The sequence below is a fragment of the Gossypium hirsutum genome, chromosome D12 (assembly GCF_007990345.1).
Source record: "Gossypium hirsutum isolate 1008001.06 chromosome D12, Gossypium_hirsutum_v2.1, whole genome shotgun sequence".
In the NCBI taxonomy this organism is placed as follows: Eukaryota; Viridiplantae; Streptophyta; class Magnoliopsida; order Malvales; family Malvaceae; genus Gossypium; species Gossypium hirsutum.
In genome coordinates, this window is record NC_053448.1 from 42,175,510 (window position 1) to 42,193,750 (window position 18,241).

Here is an 18,241-nt window from a genome sequence, read left to right on the forward strand (position 1 = left end):
TGGTTAAGCATAATACATTTAATTATATATGTATATATAGTACTTATACATACTTAAATATATTTTTATATTCATAATCTTATATACATATATTTATGCATATTTTACATCATATACATACTTATATATATTCTTTATATTCTTAAAAATGCTTTTGTATACTCACATATTTATAATTCACATACATATATTTATATTATCACAATTTGTAAATATATAAAACATATTACATTTTTATTTTTATAATACTTACCGATTTTTATATATGTATATATTATCTATGTTTCATATTCTATAATTATATGCGTTCTTATTTATGGCTAAAATTATACATGTATATACATTTTACATAATTGTATTATCGTCATCATTGTATTTGGTGTTGTTATTATCCATGTACACTTGTGCTTTTTCTAAAATGTTAGTTCTATTTATTATTTGTATGCTTTGTTTATGTAACCGCCTCGTCATTTCATTTGCCTATTGTATTGTTTTACTCACTTACTTGCTTACCTTGTCGATTCGTATTGTTTGTCAAGCATTAACACCAAGCATCAAAAGGAAATTTTCTAAATAAGGCAATATTCGCGTTGGAAAATCGAGAAAACGTGCCCTAACGTGCTGGGTTCGATTTCTCGTTCGACTAAATAGCCAAATATCCTCTAAAGCTTCAAAGTGTGGTTTCATTAAACTATAAGGTGATCTTGGTTTCGATGGTTTAGAGTATCGTGTCCTAACGTGCTGGATGTGATATTCCTTCGGAACAAGAGAATCTTATATTTCAATTCACGTTATCAGAGTTCTTTTAAGGATCGTATTTTTAAAACTCTTCAAATTTTCAATTTTCGACACTAAGACACTAATTAATCAACTAGGTACCAATTTGGGCGTATCGAGGGTGCTAATCCTTCCTCGTGCGTAACCGACTCCCGAACTCATTTTCTGAATTCGTAGACCAAATCGTTGTTTAAATAAAATTAAATCATTTATTAAAAACAACCACTTTTTGAGGTGACCCGATCACACCTCGTCAAAAAAAGGATGGTGGCGACTCCCGTTTTCATTCTTTTTTAAAATCCAAGTCGACCCGTTTCATCCAAAAAAAATGGTGTCAACAGCTTGGCGACTCCGCTGGGGACAATAAGAGAGTCAAGCCACGTTTGATTATTCTTGTCTTTTTGTTGAAAGTGGAAAATTTGATTTAAATTTACGATCCTTTCATTGCATCACTTTTGTTTTGAGTTATATTTTTTATCGTGTTCTGTATTTTATTTTATACCTCTGCACATTGCATTGCATGACCGCTGGTCACACCTTTTAAGTGGGAGTGAGAAACTACGCCTTCGTGAGGTTTCACCTCCGCATGGGATAGTGAATCGCTTCCGGGATACATCCGTACCTATGTCTTCGTGAGATTTTCATCTCCGCATGGCCATAGGGAAATGTATTCCCCTGAACTGAACTCGGTCCATATGAGCCTATAATGGGTGAGGATCGAGGAATCTGCTGGTTCAGGTACCCTTACTCTAGAACCAAACCACATATAGAGAGACCTAGGAGCCTACCCTACGTAGAGCCACTCCAAACCCGAATTGCTTTATTTGTTATTTATTCTGCACTAACGTGTTTTGTTTTGTTTATAATTGCATTTATTACATCATCCTAGGAAGGAGGTTTGATTCATATTGATTGCTAAATAGAACAGTTTGTCATAAGAAAACAAATTTTTTGATAAAGTGGATTATAACACGGTTGTCTAAATATGGTCCAAGTGAATACATGAAAGAAGGCTGATAGTCCGTGAAGAAATACAAGACTTTGCTTCATGCCTGAAGACAGAAACTAACAAAGATTATTCGAGAGCTGTCATGTCTTGACTTTCTTAAAGGAGCTGAAAAGTATCATAGAAATAAGTGAGCAACGAGTCGCAGCCTGGATCAAGCAAAAAAGGAGTTAATATAGACATCTCTTGGAGAATTCGTCAGACTCGACCATAAGATCCAGATATGAAGAGGAAGAAAGGTGTCTTCACTTGGAATATGAGAGAAAGACCGTGTATGTAGTCCGTTTTATGTAAAGGAATTTGTTTTCTAGAAAAGTTGTTCCAATGAAATTAAATTCAAAATCAATGTCTTCCTTTCTTTTTGCATTCATGCATTTGCATTACATTACATCAAAGAAAAGAATGTGTTGATTCGAAATTCGATTCCTAAATAGAATAGTTTGTCATAAGGAAACGAATTTCTTGATAAAGTGGATTATAGTGCGGTCACCTGAATATAGTCTGAGTAAACACGATGAGAGAAAGCTGGTAGTTCACGGAGGAATACATGATGTAATTTCTAGAGATTCAAGCCAACGAAGGCATGACGAGAGAAAGCCGGAAGTCCACGAAGGAATACATGACTTGATTTAATTGCCAACGAAGATTATCCAAGAGCCGGCACTTTTGATGAATATCATGGAGATAAGCGAGCAAGAGATCGAGGCTCAAATTAAGCAGTAAGGAGCTAGTAAAGGCATCTTTTGGAGAATTTACAGGGTTTAACCATGAAGAAAATATCAGCGTTTACTTGGACTATGAAGGGCAATACCACATATGTAAACTATTTTCATGTAAAAAATCTGTCTTCTAGAAAAATTATTCTAATAGAATTAAATTTAGAATCAACGCATTCTTTTTCTTTGCATTCTTTTCATGCATTGCATCACATCATATGCATTAATGACCATTTAAAAAAAAACCTAATCGAATAAAATCATTTCAGTTAACCTGGAAAACCAACAAAGTTACGGCACCCGAGCTAAGGAAAAAATTATGGACCAAAGGTTGGAGAAGCTAGAGCGACTTCAAAAAGAAATGCAAGACCAGTTGCAGGCGCAAATGAAAGAGCAAATGGAAAAGATTCAGCGTGACATGGTGCAAAAGATGGAGGAGTCCCAAAATGATCTGGTGGCTAAGATGACGCAATTATTGAAGGGAGTAGATAAGGGTAAAGGTCCTGTGATTGTTAGTGAAGAAGAAAACAATGGTGAACCACTTTATCCTCCAGGTTTCACGCCTCCGCATGCGCAAGTACAGACTGAGCTGCATCCGCGGAAACCCTCTGTGTCGGTTAGGCCCCAACAGTTCCAAGGCGATGCTTCAATCCCAATGAATTTTCAACCCGGAGCGGGCTTTAATCCCAGTGATAGCCCGAATAATATTACTGTCCCAGATCTTGATGAGATGGTTGAAAAGGACAAGGCGAAGGAGGAATTTCCAAAACAATTTGAGGAGAAATGGAAATGGATAGAAGAAAAGTTTAGGGCAATAGAAAGCATCGAAAGCTATGGAATAGATGCAAATGATCTGAGCTTGGTTCCGGACTTGGTGCTCCCTTACAAATTTAAGATGCCAGAATTCGAGAAATACAACGGGACTAGTTTCCCAAGATCCCATATTACTATGTTTTGTAGAAGAATGACGGGGCATATTAATAATGATCAATTATTAATACATTGCTTTCAGGAAAGTCTTACGGGAGCGGCGTCAAAGTGGTACAATCAGCTGAGCCGAGCTAAAATTGCTACTTGGAGGGATTTAGCACAGGCTTTCCTGAGACAATACAATCATGTCTCAGAAATGATGCCTGACAGGATAACTCTGCAAAATTTAGAGAAGAAATCCAACGAAAGCTTCAGACAATATGCGCAGAGGTGGCGAGAGGTGGCGGTTCAGGTGCAACCACCGCTTTTGGAAAAAGAGATGACGACGCTTTTTATTAATACTTTGAAAGCCCCATTCATCACTCACATGTTGGGAAGCGCTTCAAAAAACTTCTCGGATATAATCATGAATGGTGAAATGATTGAGCATGCCATTAAAAGTGGAAAAATAGATGGAGGAGAAAATAATAGGAGGGCACCCCCGAGGAAAAGAGAAAATGAAGTGAATAATGTGAATGCTTATGGTAGGTCAATTACCGTGAATCAACCAAAGAAAGTGGTTGCTAATCAACAGGGATCATCAAGACAAGAGTCGGGAGCTAGGCAAATTACTGAAAAGCCCCAATTTACGCCAATCCCGATGTCATATAAGGAGTTGTATCAGACTTTATTCGATGCACATGTTGTTGCTCCTCGTTGCTTGAGTCCTCTACAACCCCCGTATCCAAAATGGTATGATACGAACGCGCAATGTGATTATCATGCGGGAATTTCTCGGCACTCGATAGAAAATTGTACTGCCTTCAAGAAGGTAGTAGAAGGACTTATCAATTTAGGTGTTGTCAAACTTGACGACTCACCTAACGCAAAGAATCCGTTACCTAATCACGCAGATAAGGGGGTGAATATGGTTAGCGAAGGTACGAGAGAAGAAGTCAAGACTGACATTGCTGAAGTAAAAACTCCATTGAAACGGGTCTGAAAAGAAATGGCAAAAAGAGGGTTGGTTATTTCAGATTCTGAGGAAGGGCATGAGATGGGAAATTATTGTGAATTTCACCATAAAACAGGGCATGAAATCCAAGAATGTGAAGGATTCAAGGCTTTGGGTCAAAGCATGATGGATAACAAGGAGATGAGGTTTTATGAAGATGCGAAAGAAATGAAGAGCATATGCGCGACAGAGTTGGGAACAAAGACTCCAAAAATAAATCATCTTGTGGTCATTATCTCACGCCCTAAGGGTAATGAGGTTAGGGCTCAGGTAACACCGAAAATTGTAATCCAGAAACCATCAAATTTCTTTTATAGGGATAACAAAATGGTGCCGTGGAATTACGGGTGTAATGTGACCATTTTGGGAAAAGAAGCAGAAAGAAACCAGGAAATAGGTTCTTACACGCGCAATGGAAAAAGACATGACGCTCAAGCAGAATCGTCCAGGGAAGAGAATTGGAAGAAAGAACAGAGGAAAGGGAAAGCAGTAGAAGTTGAGCCATTGGTAAATGAACCAATAAAAGAAGAGGAGGCAAATGAGTTTTTGAAGTTTTTGAAACACAGTGAATACAGTGTTGTGGAGCAACTGCACAAACAGCCAGCCCGCATTTCTGTATTAGCTTTACTCCTAAACTCAGAAGTACATCGGAATGCACTTTTAAAGGTGCTAAATGAAACATATGTGGCTGACGATATTTCGGTAAACAAGCTGGATCGGTTGATCAACAATATTGGTGCTGACAATTTTATCTTCTTCAATGATGATGAAATACCATCCGGAGGAAGAGGTTCTACTAAAGCCCTGCATGTTACTGTCCGATGCAAAAGGTACACACTCCCGGGGGCCTTGGTTGATAATGGATCTGCACTAAATGTATTGCCTTTGTCCACTCTTAGTCGATTACCAATAGACAGTTCGCACATGAGAGCATGCCAGAGCATAGTAAGGGCATTTGATGGAACAAAAAAGGAGGTTATAGGGAGAATTGAGGTACCATTAAGGATTGGCCCAGTCGCTTATGAGGTGGATTTCTTGGTAATGGATATTAAACCTTCCTACAACTGTCTATTGGGGAGACCGTGGATACACTCAGCAGGGGCAGTACCTTCATCATTACATCAGAAGGTGAAGTTGGTATCGGAGGATCGGTTGGTAACGATAGATGCAGATGAGGATATTATCGCAATGATGACTAGCGATGCACCTTATGTGGACATCAACGATGAGGCACTAGAATGTTCTTTTCGGTCGTTAGAATTTGTGAACGCGATGTTTATTGCGGAGGGAAATAGAATTCCAGTACCGAAAATATCCAGGACCACTGAGATGGGATTGTGATTGATGGTAGGAAGAGGAGCCTTACCCGGGAAAGGATTGGGAAAATATCTTTAGGGGAGGATTGAGGCACCAATGCCGAAGGAAAAGTTTGATAGATTTGGTTTAGGGTACAAGCCAGACATGAAGCAGAAAAAGAAAGAAGTAGAGAAGAGACAAGAGAAAAGAAGGGCGCTTTTGAATGGACATGAAGCTAAGTGTGAGCCTTTAACCTTTCCCCACATATCTACATCTTTTGTGTCGGGAGGATTTATTCATTCTGAATGTGGAGTGTCCGGTAGCGGCATGGGAAGAATGTTGGAAAATGTTTATACCAACGCCATAGAAGTAACGGAAAGGAGGGCCTTGTTGGAGATCTGCCCTTATGAGCCTGGAAGCGAGCTAAACAATTGGACTGCTGAAGAAATCCCTGTAGTCTTTAGGGCTTATTCAGAGTAATGCTCAAAACATTCCTGTTGTTTGTTGGCCTAGAAACGATATGAAATCTTTTGTGAAATAGGCATTGGGCCTAAGTATCATTATTTTAATGAAATACGTGTCTACGTTCATCTCGATCAGTCATTTTTTTTCCTTTTATATTTTCCATTTGATTGATTGTCTTACAAATAATCCTTTCATTTGTAATTCTTTTGCACAAACATATTCATAAATTTATATATTCTTGGTATATTCTTTGATATGCCCTCATAGGTCTTCAGATATCAATGACATGAGTGACGCTGCCTCAAACGCGGAGCCTATTTTTGAGCAAGAAGTGTGTTTAGAGGGATCCCACGACTTTGAAAATGACGAAGATTATGACGCATCTCCGGACTTGTTAAGAATGGTGGAACAAGAGGATAAGCATATCCTACCTCATAGGGAATCATTAGAAATAGTGAGCCTAGAGGATGGAAAGGAGGTGAAAATTGGAACTGAAATCACCGCAAAGACAAGGCAAGACCTCATTAATTTGCTCCGAGAGTTCAAAGTGTTTTCGCGTGGTTGTACCAAGATATGCCTGGGCTAAGTACTAACATTGTAGTGCATCGTCTGCCCATAAAGGAGGATTGTAAACCCGTTCAACAGAAGCTCAGGAGAATGAGACCTGACATTGTGTTGAAAATAAGAGAAGAAGTCAAAAGACAATTCGACGCTGGATTCTTACAAGAAGTCAAGTATTCGGATTGGGTAGCCAACATCGTCCCTGTTCCCAAAAAAGATGGAAAGGTACGAATGTGTGTGGATTATAGGGATTTGAACAAGGCTAGTCCAAAGGACAACTTTCCACTGCCTCACATTGATACTTTGGTAGATAACACGGCGGGCTATTCATTGTTTTCTTTCATGGATGGTTTCTCTGGATACAATCAAATAAAGATGCATCCTGGGGACATGAGGAAAACCACATTCATTACCTTATGGGGAACATTCTGTTACAAGGTAATGCCCTTCGGATTGAAGAATGCGGGAGCAACATATCAAAGAGCTATGGTGACTTTGTTTCACGACATGATGCACAAGGAGATCGAAGTCTATGTTGACGATATGATCGCGAAGTCTAGAACGGAAGAAGAGCATGTTCAGGTCTTGAAAAGGTTATTTTTGAGATTAAAGAAATTTCAGCTCAAGCTTAACCCGGCCAAATGCACGTTTGGAGCCAGATCAGGGAAGTTATTAGGCTTCATAGTTAGCAAAAAGGAGATCGAGGTTGACCCAGACAAAGTAAAGGCAATACGAGATTTACCTCCCCCGCGCACTCAGAAGGAGGTTCGAGGCTTCCTAGGGAGGCTGAATTACATTGCTCGGTTCATCTCACAACTGACAGAGAAATGTGATCCAGTATTCCGGCTCTTAAAGAAACATAATCCGGGTGAATGGGATGAAGAGTGTCAGAGGGCTTTCGATAAGATAAAGCAGTACTTGGCTAATACTCCAGTCTTATCACCTCCAAGTCCAGATAGGCCATTGATATTGTATCTAACAGTGTTGGAGAATTCCATGGGATGTGTATTGGGCCAACATGATGAGACGGGAAAGAAAGAAAGGGCAATATACTATCTCAGTAAGAAATTTACCGATTGCGAAATGAGGTACTCATCAATTGAGAAGTTGTGTTGTGCTCTAATCTGGGCAACCCGACGACTGAGGCAGTATATGTTGTATCACACGACTTGGCTGATTTCAAAGTTAGATCCTTTAAAGTATATGATGGAATCGACTGCTTTGAACGGGAGAATGGCTAGATGGCAGATCTTGCTCTCAGAATTTGATATAGTATATGTCAGTCAGAAGGCCATAAAGGGAAGTGCAATAGCCGATTTCCTAGCTAGTAGAGCCTTGGAGGACTATGAATCTTTGAATTTCGATTTTCCAAACGAGGACTTGATGTATGTGGCGAATACTGAAGAAAATCCTCAAATGGATCACGTATGGAAGTTAAATTTCGATGGAGCTTCAAATGCTACGGGTAATGGAGTTGGGGCAGTTTTGGTATCCCCAAGTGGAGATCATTATCCTGTTGCTAGCAAGTTGGACTTCGATTGTACAAATAACATGGCAGAATATGAAGCATGTATTATGGGCATTCGTGCAACCATTGAACGGAACATTAAAGTACTGAGAGTATACGGGGATTCAGCGTTGGTGATATACCAACTCAAAGGGGAGTGGAAGACTAGAGATCCTAAGCTAATCGGTTATAGAAAACTAGTTCTTGAATTGGCTGAGGAGTTTGACGATATCACCTTCTATTACCTCCCACGGGAGGAAAACCAAATGGCTGATGCATTAGCTACTCTAGCTTCGATGATTCAGGTGAATAGACTTGAGGCAATGAGGCCTGTTCAGATGAGTATCTCTGAGACCCCGGCTAATTGCTGCAATATTGAGGAGGAGGGAAAAGATGATTGTCCTTGGTATCAGAGTATCCTACAATATGTGAAGAATCGGGAATACCCTGATCAAGCGACGGAGAATGACAAAAGAATTCTGAGAAAGATAGCCATTGAATATGTCTTAGATGGAGAAGTGTTATATAAAAGAAGGAAGGATCAAGTACTGTTAAGATGTGTGGATGCTGTGGAAGCCAAGAAAATTTTGGAAGAAGTCCATGAGGGTATTTGTGGGACGCACGCCAGTGGTTTCACGATGGCCAGACAGATCATGAGATTTGGGTACTATTGGCCCACCATGGAAGGAGATTGTATTGATCATGCCAGGAAGTGCCACAAATGCCAAATTTACGGAGACAAAATACACGCGCCTCCTTCACCTCTTCACGTCATGACCTCTCCTTGACCGTTTTCCATGTGGGGTATGGATGTTATTGGGCCAATATCACCAAAGGCTTCTAATGGGCATCGCTTCATCTTCGTAGTGATTGATTACTTTACCAAGTGGGTGGAGGCTGCTTCATATGCAAATGTCACGAAAGCAGTAGTCAGCAAATTCTTGAAGAAGGAAATCATTTATCGATATGGAATGCCTGAGAGGATCATATCCGACAATGCGATGAACTTGAATAATAGCACAATAGCTGAAGTTTGTAGCAAATTTAAAATTAAGCATCATAACTCATCGCCTTATCGTCCCAAAATGAATGGTGCAGTGGAGGCGGCCAATAAAAACATTAAAAGGATTGTGGGGAAAATGACTGAAACCTACAAGGATTGGCATGAGAAATTATCATTTGCTCTCCTTGCCTATCGAACATCTGTTAGAACTTCTACTGGGGCAACGCCTTTTTCTCTGGTTTATGGAATGGAGGCAGTATTACCCATTGAAGTTGAAATCCCTTCTCTACGGGTGTTATCTGAGTTACAGTTGGATAAAGCCGATTGGATCCAATCTCGGTACGATCAGTTGAACCTAATAGAGGAAAAGAGGCTAAGAGCTATTCACCATGGGCAAATGTACCAGAAACGAATGATGCGAGCCTATAATAAAAAGGTTCGCCCCCGAGAATTTCGTGAAGGGGACTTGGTACTAAAAAAGATTCTTCCTATGCAAAAAGATTTTAGAGGAAAATGGATGCCAAATTGGGAAGGCCCTTATGTTGTAAAGAAGGCCTTTTCTGGTGGAGCTTTGATCCTATGCTAGATGGATGGCAAAAGTTTACCAAATCCTGTAAATGCAGACTCCATCAAGAAATACTTCACTTGAAAGAAAGGGGAACCAAAGTGAAAACCCGTGAAGGGCGCTTTGCTTCCTAAAAAAAAAGAAAAAAAAAGAAAAAAACTTTGGGAAGGCTAAGGTGAAAACCCGTAAAAGGCACTTTGAGACCAAAGAGGGCTTGAGTCGAAAATCCGGAAAAGGCGACTCAAGTACTGGGCAGGATTGGAACATCAGGATTTGAGCGGATCAAATTTTGATCGGGGGCATATGATTATCTTGCTTTACTTGAACCAATAAGAAAGGATATGCAACGTCTTGGAACATGGACAGAGTATTGCAGATCTCCTGAACACATGTCAAACTCAGAAGGGTCTTCGGAAAGTTTGTACAGAGAAACTCAAGCTGCGATAACTGGGGCACCTAGTTCTTATGTGTATTCTTGAAAATACATTCTTTTATTTTGTTTCTTTCTTCCTTTCTTTTTGTGAAAACGCACATTCTCAATCCACTTCTTTGTTAACCTTCTTTCGCCATGTTTTATTCGAGTTATGATCAGAACTAGCTTTATTCTTATCCATTGTTATGATCTTTTTGCAAATATGTTGCATAGGAATAATGATTAACAAACTAATAAAACTTTCAGGAAAGAAGTTTTGCACATTACTCTGGAAAATTTCTAAATAATATAGGGACCTGAAATATGACTATTGTTTAGAAAATACCAAGTTTAAAAGGTGAAATATCTAAGAAGGAAGAGTCTAAGTTAAAGACTATCCTTTCAGATTTTATTGTCTAAACATTGATTGAACAAAATGACAAGCTGTCGTGTTACAAAGCTTAAATGAACAAGCAAGCAATGATCATCAGGCAATAGGAAGAGGTTACCTCGGAGAAGAGAGCCTTCACTTGCGCATAAGACTTTGGTACGACACCTTGAGAATAGTGTAGGAAACCAGAACGGTTCAGATCCTATATCCCCGAATTGTGATAAAAGAGGACAGAGGAAAAGCCACATATTTCTACCCTTAGATCACATCAGATTGAAGCCCTAATCTTATCTCCCTGAGATTACAGTGGAACAGACCGAAAAATTTCAGATCTTATCTCCCTGAGATTACAATAGAGCAGATTGAAGATAGTAATCTTATCTCCCTGAGATTACAGCGGAGTAGATTGAAGATAGTAATCCTATCTGCCTAAGATTACAGTGGAGTGGATTAAAATAAAGGATCTTATCTTTTTGAAGTTACAGTAGAGGAGATCGTGTCAGGTCTTATCCCCCTGATGTTGCAGTGGAACAGACTGAAAACATAAATTTCGTTCCCTTGCGAAGAAGATTAAAGCTACAAATCAGATCTTCTTGAAGTACAGTAGAGTGGATCGAAGCAACAAGGCACAGTGGACGGAATGAGGCTACCTGAAGAAGAGAAGTGTCAAAAGAAGTCGAGGCCCTGCAAGGCTGGGCAAAATTGGTCTTTCTATGTCTTTACTCTGTTCTCGTTACATGACAACGAGCAAAGAGGGGCAGCTGTATAGCCCAATATTTGCCCAACCCATCACAAAATTAAACCAAACCCAATACAACCCAAAAACCTCACTAACCTACCCAATAACACACTAGCCCAATCAGCCCAATAACCAACCCAAACCCAACAAACCAAATACAACAGGCCCAAAATCACAAACCCAATAAAAAAAATTCAGCCCAAATCAGAAAATAAAGAAAAGAGAGAAAGGTAACCCTAACCCTAGGTGCGGCGCACCTAAGGTCCTCTTTTACAGCTGCCGCCTCTGTCACCACCAACTTTGCCACCACTTGCCTCCACCACTCTATGCCTGCAAAAGAAGACAAAAAAGGACAGCAAAGAAAAACACCAAAAATGAAATTCTTTTTTTTCTCTTTGGATTTTGGGCTATATAAAAGCCCTATGGTCATTGTAAACTGAAGGAGGATTTTGATGTTTTTTTTTGGAGATTTCAAAGGGAAGAATCGGTTGTATTTTGGGGGGACCCCCTTTTTTTTTCCTCTTCTCTCTTTCAATTTCTTAACCAAAAGCAAACAATTGATATCCGAAATACTACAATCTTAACATCAAAAGGCAGAGATTCGAACACCCAAAAATCAGTAAATCAACAAGTCAAAAATCAGAACCGGAAACCTAAGGTGGTTGTGAATCTATTCTTGTTTTGTCTTTTGTTCTATTTTCCCATATATATATACTAAAAAATATAAAAATAACAATATAATATAAACATAAAAAATATATAAAAAAATAAAAAAAATATTTTTTTTACCTTTTCCGGCCACCGCGGGCAAGCCTCCGGTGGCGGTCCGGTGACCGGCCCCTCTAGCCGGATTTTCCTTCCCCCCTCCTTTCTCTCTCCCTTCTCTCTTCCCTCTCTCTTCTTTTTTTTTTCTTTCCCTCTCCCCAAATGATTTTTTTGGTTAGTTTAGGCCTTATATAGCCCTCCAAAACGACGTCGTTTTGGGGGCTACACTTAAGCCCCAAAACGACGTCGTTTTAGCCATGCCCGACCCATCCGACCCGACCCGCTGGAGGATCCGCGTGTTCTCATTTGAATGGGATATTTATGCGCGCAGTCCTTCCGCTTTTTCAGGGTTTTGCAATTAAGTCATTTTTCTTTTTTCCAATTTGGCCCCATAATTTCTCGCGCTTTTTGATTTAGTCCCCGCTAATGTGCTGCGTTTTAATGGAATGGAATAATTGTTGTTTCGGCCCCCCTATGTTTTGTGCGCGCTCAAATAAGCCCATTTCTCTTCATTTCCTTTCACATTTGCCCCACAACTTTGTTTTTAATTCAATTTTAGTCCTTTTTTTCGTTTATTTTTATATCTTTATTAAATATCCTTGTTATTTTTATATTATTAGTATTATTAGTATTAGTATTATTATTATGTATTAGTATATATTTTTATTATGTACGTGTATACATATATATATTTTCATATTTAATATTTTTATTTCATTTTTATTCTAATATTTTATTAATCTTATGTTTGTTTCTTTTATATTCCAATGTTATCATTATTATTATTATTATTTTTATTTTTATTAGTTTATGCTTTGTTATATATTTATATATTTATAATACGTATATATACTTGACATATTTGTATATACCTCGGTAATATTATTACTAGTTTTTAATATACGCATATATTACCTAAATATTTTAGTATTATGTATATTCTTCATGTATTATATATGTGTCCTTAATACTATACTTTATTTGTGTCATGTTTTTTTATGTCGTATTATTATATTTTAATATTATATTATACAATTATATATACATATATCTTTTATATATATTATCATTGTATATATTTTAATATTATTAGTTATATTTTACACTATTATATATATTTTTCTAATATTATATTGTATATACTGTTGTTTATATATATATGTGTATGTATTTATGTAGTGTAGAAAATAGTTTTATTATCATTCTTATCATTTCTAAGGTATGCATATACTATATATGTTCTATGTATGTTATATGGATTCTTAATATCGCTAAATATATATGTCATCATCTTATATATTATTTATATTAAAATATTTTAATATTCATAATTTCAAATTATTGATACATTTTTATAATATATTTACGTACATACTTTTCATTTATTATAAATATACTTTTTATATTTTTATATCTCATATTTTTATGTATACATAGGTATAAGCATAAATACATACATCTTAATTCATATATATGTATATATACGTACTTATACATACTTAAATATATTTTTCATATTTCATAATTCTTATATACTTACATATATTTATGCATATTTTACATCATATACATACTTATATATATTCTTTATATTCTTAAAAATGCTTTTTGTATACTTCACATATTTTATAATTCACATACATATATTTTATATTATCACAATTTGTAAATATATATAAACACATATTTACATTTTTATTTTTATAATACTTACCGATTTTTTATATATGTATATATTTATCTATGTTTTCATATTCTATAATTTATATGCGTTTCTTATTTTATGGCTAAAAATTATACATGTATATACATTTTTACATAATTGTATTTATCGTCATCATTGTTATTTGGTGTTTGTTTATTTATCCATGTACACTTGTGCTTTTTCTAAAATGTTAGTTCTATTTATTTATTTGTATGCTTTGTTTATGTAACCGCCTCGTCATTTCATTTTGCCTATTGTATTGTTGTTACTCACTTTACTTTGCTTACCTTGTCGTATTCGTTATTGTTTTGTCAAGCATTAACACCAAGCATCAAAAGGAAATTTTTCTAAATAAGGCAATATTTCGCGTTTGGAAAATCGAGAAAACGTGCCCTAACGTGCTGGGTTTCGATTTCTCGTTCGACTAAATAGCCAAATATCCTCTTAAAGCTTCAAAGTGTGGTTTCATTAAACTATAAGGTGATCTTGGTTTCGATGGTTTAGAGTATCGTGTCCTAACGTGCTGGATGTGATATTCCTTCGGAACAAGAGAATCTTATATTTCAATTCACGTTATCAGAGTTTCTTTTAAGGATCGTATTTTTAAAACTCTTCAAATTTTCAATTTTCGACACTAAGACACTAATTAATCAACTAGGTACCAATTTTGGGCGTATCGAGGGTGCTAATCCTTCCTAGTGCGTAACCGACTCCCGAACTCATTTTTCTGAATTTCGTAGACCAAAATCGTTGTTTAAATAAAATTAAATCATTTATTAAAAACAACCACTTTTTGAGGTGACCCGATCACACCTCGTCAAAAAAAGGATTGGTGGCGACTCCCGTTTTCATTCTTTTTTTAAAATCCAAGTCGACCCCGTTTTCATCCAAAAAAAATGGTGTCAACACCTTTGGCCCCTACAACTAAAGGTGTTTTAAAAAAAATCATCCAATCAGAACACACTACGCGTCCTTATTGACTGTTGATGTGGCAGTTGACTAGACCAAAAAATTGAAAAAATTATTAAAATAGTAAAAAATAGTAAAAATATTTAAATTATTTAGAAATATTAAATGTCGAAACCGTTTTTTGAAAACAAAAATTTAGTTGTTAACTTTAAAAATTAAACTGGAGTCGCCACCGATCCTTTATTAAGGTGTGATCGGCTCACCCTATTTTGGTTACGAATTTTGAGAAAATGAGTCCGGGAGTCAGTAACGCATAAAAGATAGGAATGAAACAATACAAAAGCAGATATAAAAGTATGTAGATATGTATATATTTACAAAATAAAAGAAATGTATTAAGCATAAATATAATATATAAAGTATATAAGAAAATGATAAAAAAAAACGTATGTAAAATGCATGCATTCGTAAAAGTTATATATATATATTATATAAAGAAATATGTATATATATACTATATAAAAAAATGCGTGTATAAATATAGAAATAGTAATAAATGATAATAAATAATATAGTAATAATTTTAAAAATAAAAATAAAAAAAACGAATTGCAAAAAAAACAAAATAACCAAAAATGAAATTAAAATAGAACAGGGACCAATTTGCAACGCACGTATTACATGAGGGGGCCCAAATGGAAATAACCCGTCTCCCTAAAACGCTGCACCGCAATGGGAACCGATTTGAAACAAGGTAAAACATTTGGGCCAAATTAAAAAAGAAATAATTGGCTTAATAAAACATGGCGCAAAGGGGGAGGACTTATTTTGCAACTCTCCCATTTAAGGTTGATATGCGCGGACTCCCAAACTAAATAGCGCCGTCATTGCTCTGTTTCAAGTTTTAAAAAAACAAATTTAGGGAAATATTTTGCCTTTCCCCTTGAAGCAGAAATTGCTTCTTTTAGGGTTTCCTTAACCCTTTGGCCGCTGTTCAGCCCACGCCCCGATTCCGACGGAGAGGACACCAGCTCGACGACTCCGGCGAAAGGTAAGTCTCCCTTTTTCTTTCTTTTTCGTATTTTAAAGAAAAGAAATAAAAGATAATAATGCAATAAAAACGAAATAAAATGTAAGAACAAAACCCTCTTTCCCTTTTTTATCATTACATGCACAGAAGGGAAAAAAAAACTAAAACACTTCTAATAATCACCTTAAAAACTGATATTTGCTCTGTTCTATTGTTTTTTTCCGTGTCTTTACACTCAATCCCCCCTCAATACAGACTTAAAGCGTCTTTATATAGCCGAAAATCAGATGGAAAAAATAATCAAAATCAAATATATATCTTTTCTGTTATTCCTCCGTATTTTCCTACTGTTTTTCTTGTTGCGTGGCTCGTGGTTTTCATGACAGATATGCTGGAGAGAAGATGTGTGCGATGACTATGCGTGGAAGCAGCAATGTGGGAAGCGACGTGCTGCGATGGAGGTGCGCGAGCAGCGCGATCTGCGGAGCGCAAGGAGAAACTGCTAGGGTTTTCCATTTTTGGGCTGATTTGAGTCAGAAAATGGGCTAGGGTTAATTTTATTGGGCCATACGGGTTGTTGGGTTTTGTATATTTATTTGGGTCCGGGCATATTTGGGCTTGTACATTAAAAATTGTAAAAAATATTGTAAAAAATTATTAAATATTTTTAAAAATATTTTTAAATTTTAAAAATTATTAAAAATTATAAAACATTATTTAAAATTTGTAAAAATCATTAAAATTTTGAAAATTATTTAAAAAAATTGAAAATAATTATTAAAAAATTATAAAAAAATTATTTAATTAGAAATTTCATAATTTTTTAATAATTATTTACTGTTGTTAATAATTTTTAACAAATTTAAATGATTTTTTTATAATTTTTAATAATTTTTTTTACAATTTTAAAATATTTTTGACAATATTTAATAATTATTTACAATTTTTAATACATTTTTAAAATTTTTTACAATTTTAAATATTTTTTATAACCTTTTTACAAATTTTCAACGTGGTCAATGCACAGTCTATATGGTCAACGGCCAAGTCATCACCCACATCAGCAGTGACTGGTCCATGCACAGTATACATTTTAAAATTTTTTTTTACAATTTTTAATATTTTTAATAGTTTTGATTGGTTGCTTTTAGAAAAGAAACACCGTTGACTGCAGGGGCCAAAAAGTGTAATGACACTATAGTTAAGGTATTAAAATAGAATAAAAAAAATTAGGTATCAATATGGAAGAATGAATATAGTTCAGGAGCAAACAGTGAATAAACCATACTTTTTTTTGTTCAAAAGCTTAGACAAAGATATAGTCTTTCAGGTGCAAACCTGCTTTGAGAGATTTGACCCGTCAACAAGCTACATATTTTAATCGCATCTTTATATTTAAATATAAATTCTAATACTATAAAACTTTAATGACTAGAAATTTTAAATAATAAAAATAGAATGATATAGTAATTTACTGCTCACTAAATTCCAGAGTTTAATTCAATAATTTTTTTGTACTATGAAAAGAGAAAAATGATAGAAAAATATTAAGAAATAAGAAAAAAAATCAAATAAATGAATATTTTTAAAAAAGTTTGGTGGGCTACTATGTAAAGATTTTTTTTTTTCAAAAGAGCATTTCATAAAACAAAATAAAGTTGGATACAAAAAGATGCCATGGGGGTCAGCCTTCAACAGTTTCTCCATATTAGTAGGAGGTTCCATACAAATGCACTGTTTCCTTCAAGATAGATGTGGTCGAGAGAGACTTGATCGATCATTAGGGACTTGTAATCGGCAATAAGCACAACAAGCCATTCGTTAGTGTTGTTATCCTTAACTAAATTTACTCTAATCTTTGCATCACATTCAATCTCCATTCGAGATATATTAAGACTTAAGGTCAATGTTAGCCCATCGTAAAGGGTCCAAAGTTCAGCCTGAACACTTGTCACTAATGAAAGTTGTCTATGAATCCCTCTCACCCATTGATCCTTCTTGGGAGGTGGTAATTCCCTTTTAAGATCCCTGCACTATTTCAGTATTGATTTGTAAATTAAGATGTTCTATACAAAGAATAAAGATTTTCCATATGCCCCTAGAAGCTGTAATGGTTACCATTAGATAAAATAGGATCATATTGGGAGAATGAATATTATCCCAAAGAGATTAAGGATATCCTATGAGCGTAACACACTTATGACAAGGTCATTGGACGAGCACTGATCGACTTGTTTCCGTAATGGTATGTCATTAGGGAGAGTTCAGTCAGGATGCTATAATGACTTCGCGATTAAATGAGTTTATAATTAATAAACGAAAAGCTAGAAGTTAATTATAAATCATTTGAGCCTCAATTGCATATGTCCAATCGGTCCATCCACTAGCTCGTTGAAAACGGAAATGAATTGCATGTTGAATCAAATGAACAAAAATGAATATAAATGATGATAAATTCAAATAGTTTCGT

General features: G+C 35.8%; 2 long non-coding RNA genes across 2 annotated transcripts in view; one reads left to right on the top strand and one right to left on the bottom strand.

Moving 5' to 3' along the window:
• The window catches only part of LOC121224127 (uncharacterized), a 15,818-nt gene extending 924 nt beyond the window's left edge, over window positions 1-14,894 (bottom strand). The window contains exon 1 of the long non-coding RNA XR_005921647.1: window positions 14,742-14,894. This is a non-coding gene — a long non-coding RNA (uncharacterized lncRNA). The remainder of the gene's footprint in view (window positions 1-14,741) is intronic.
• A 401-nt stretch (window positions 14,895-15,295) lies between these two features.
• On the top strand, window positions 15,296-16,447 carry LOC121224128 (uncharacterized). Its single transcript, XR_005921648.1, has 2 exons — window positions 15,296-15,792; window positions 16,158-16,447. It is a non-coding gene; the product is annotated as an uncharacterized lncRNA (long non-coding RNA).
• Window positions 16,448-18,241: the final 1,794 nt, after the last annotated feature.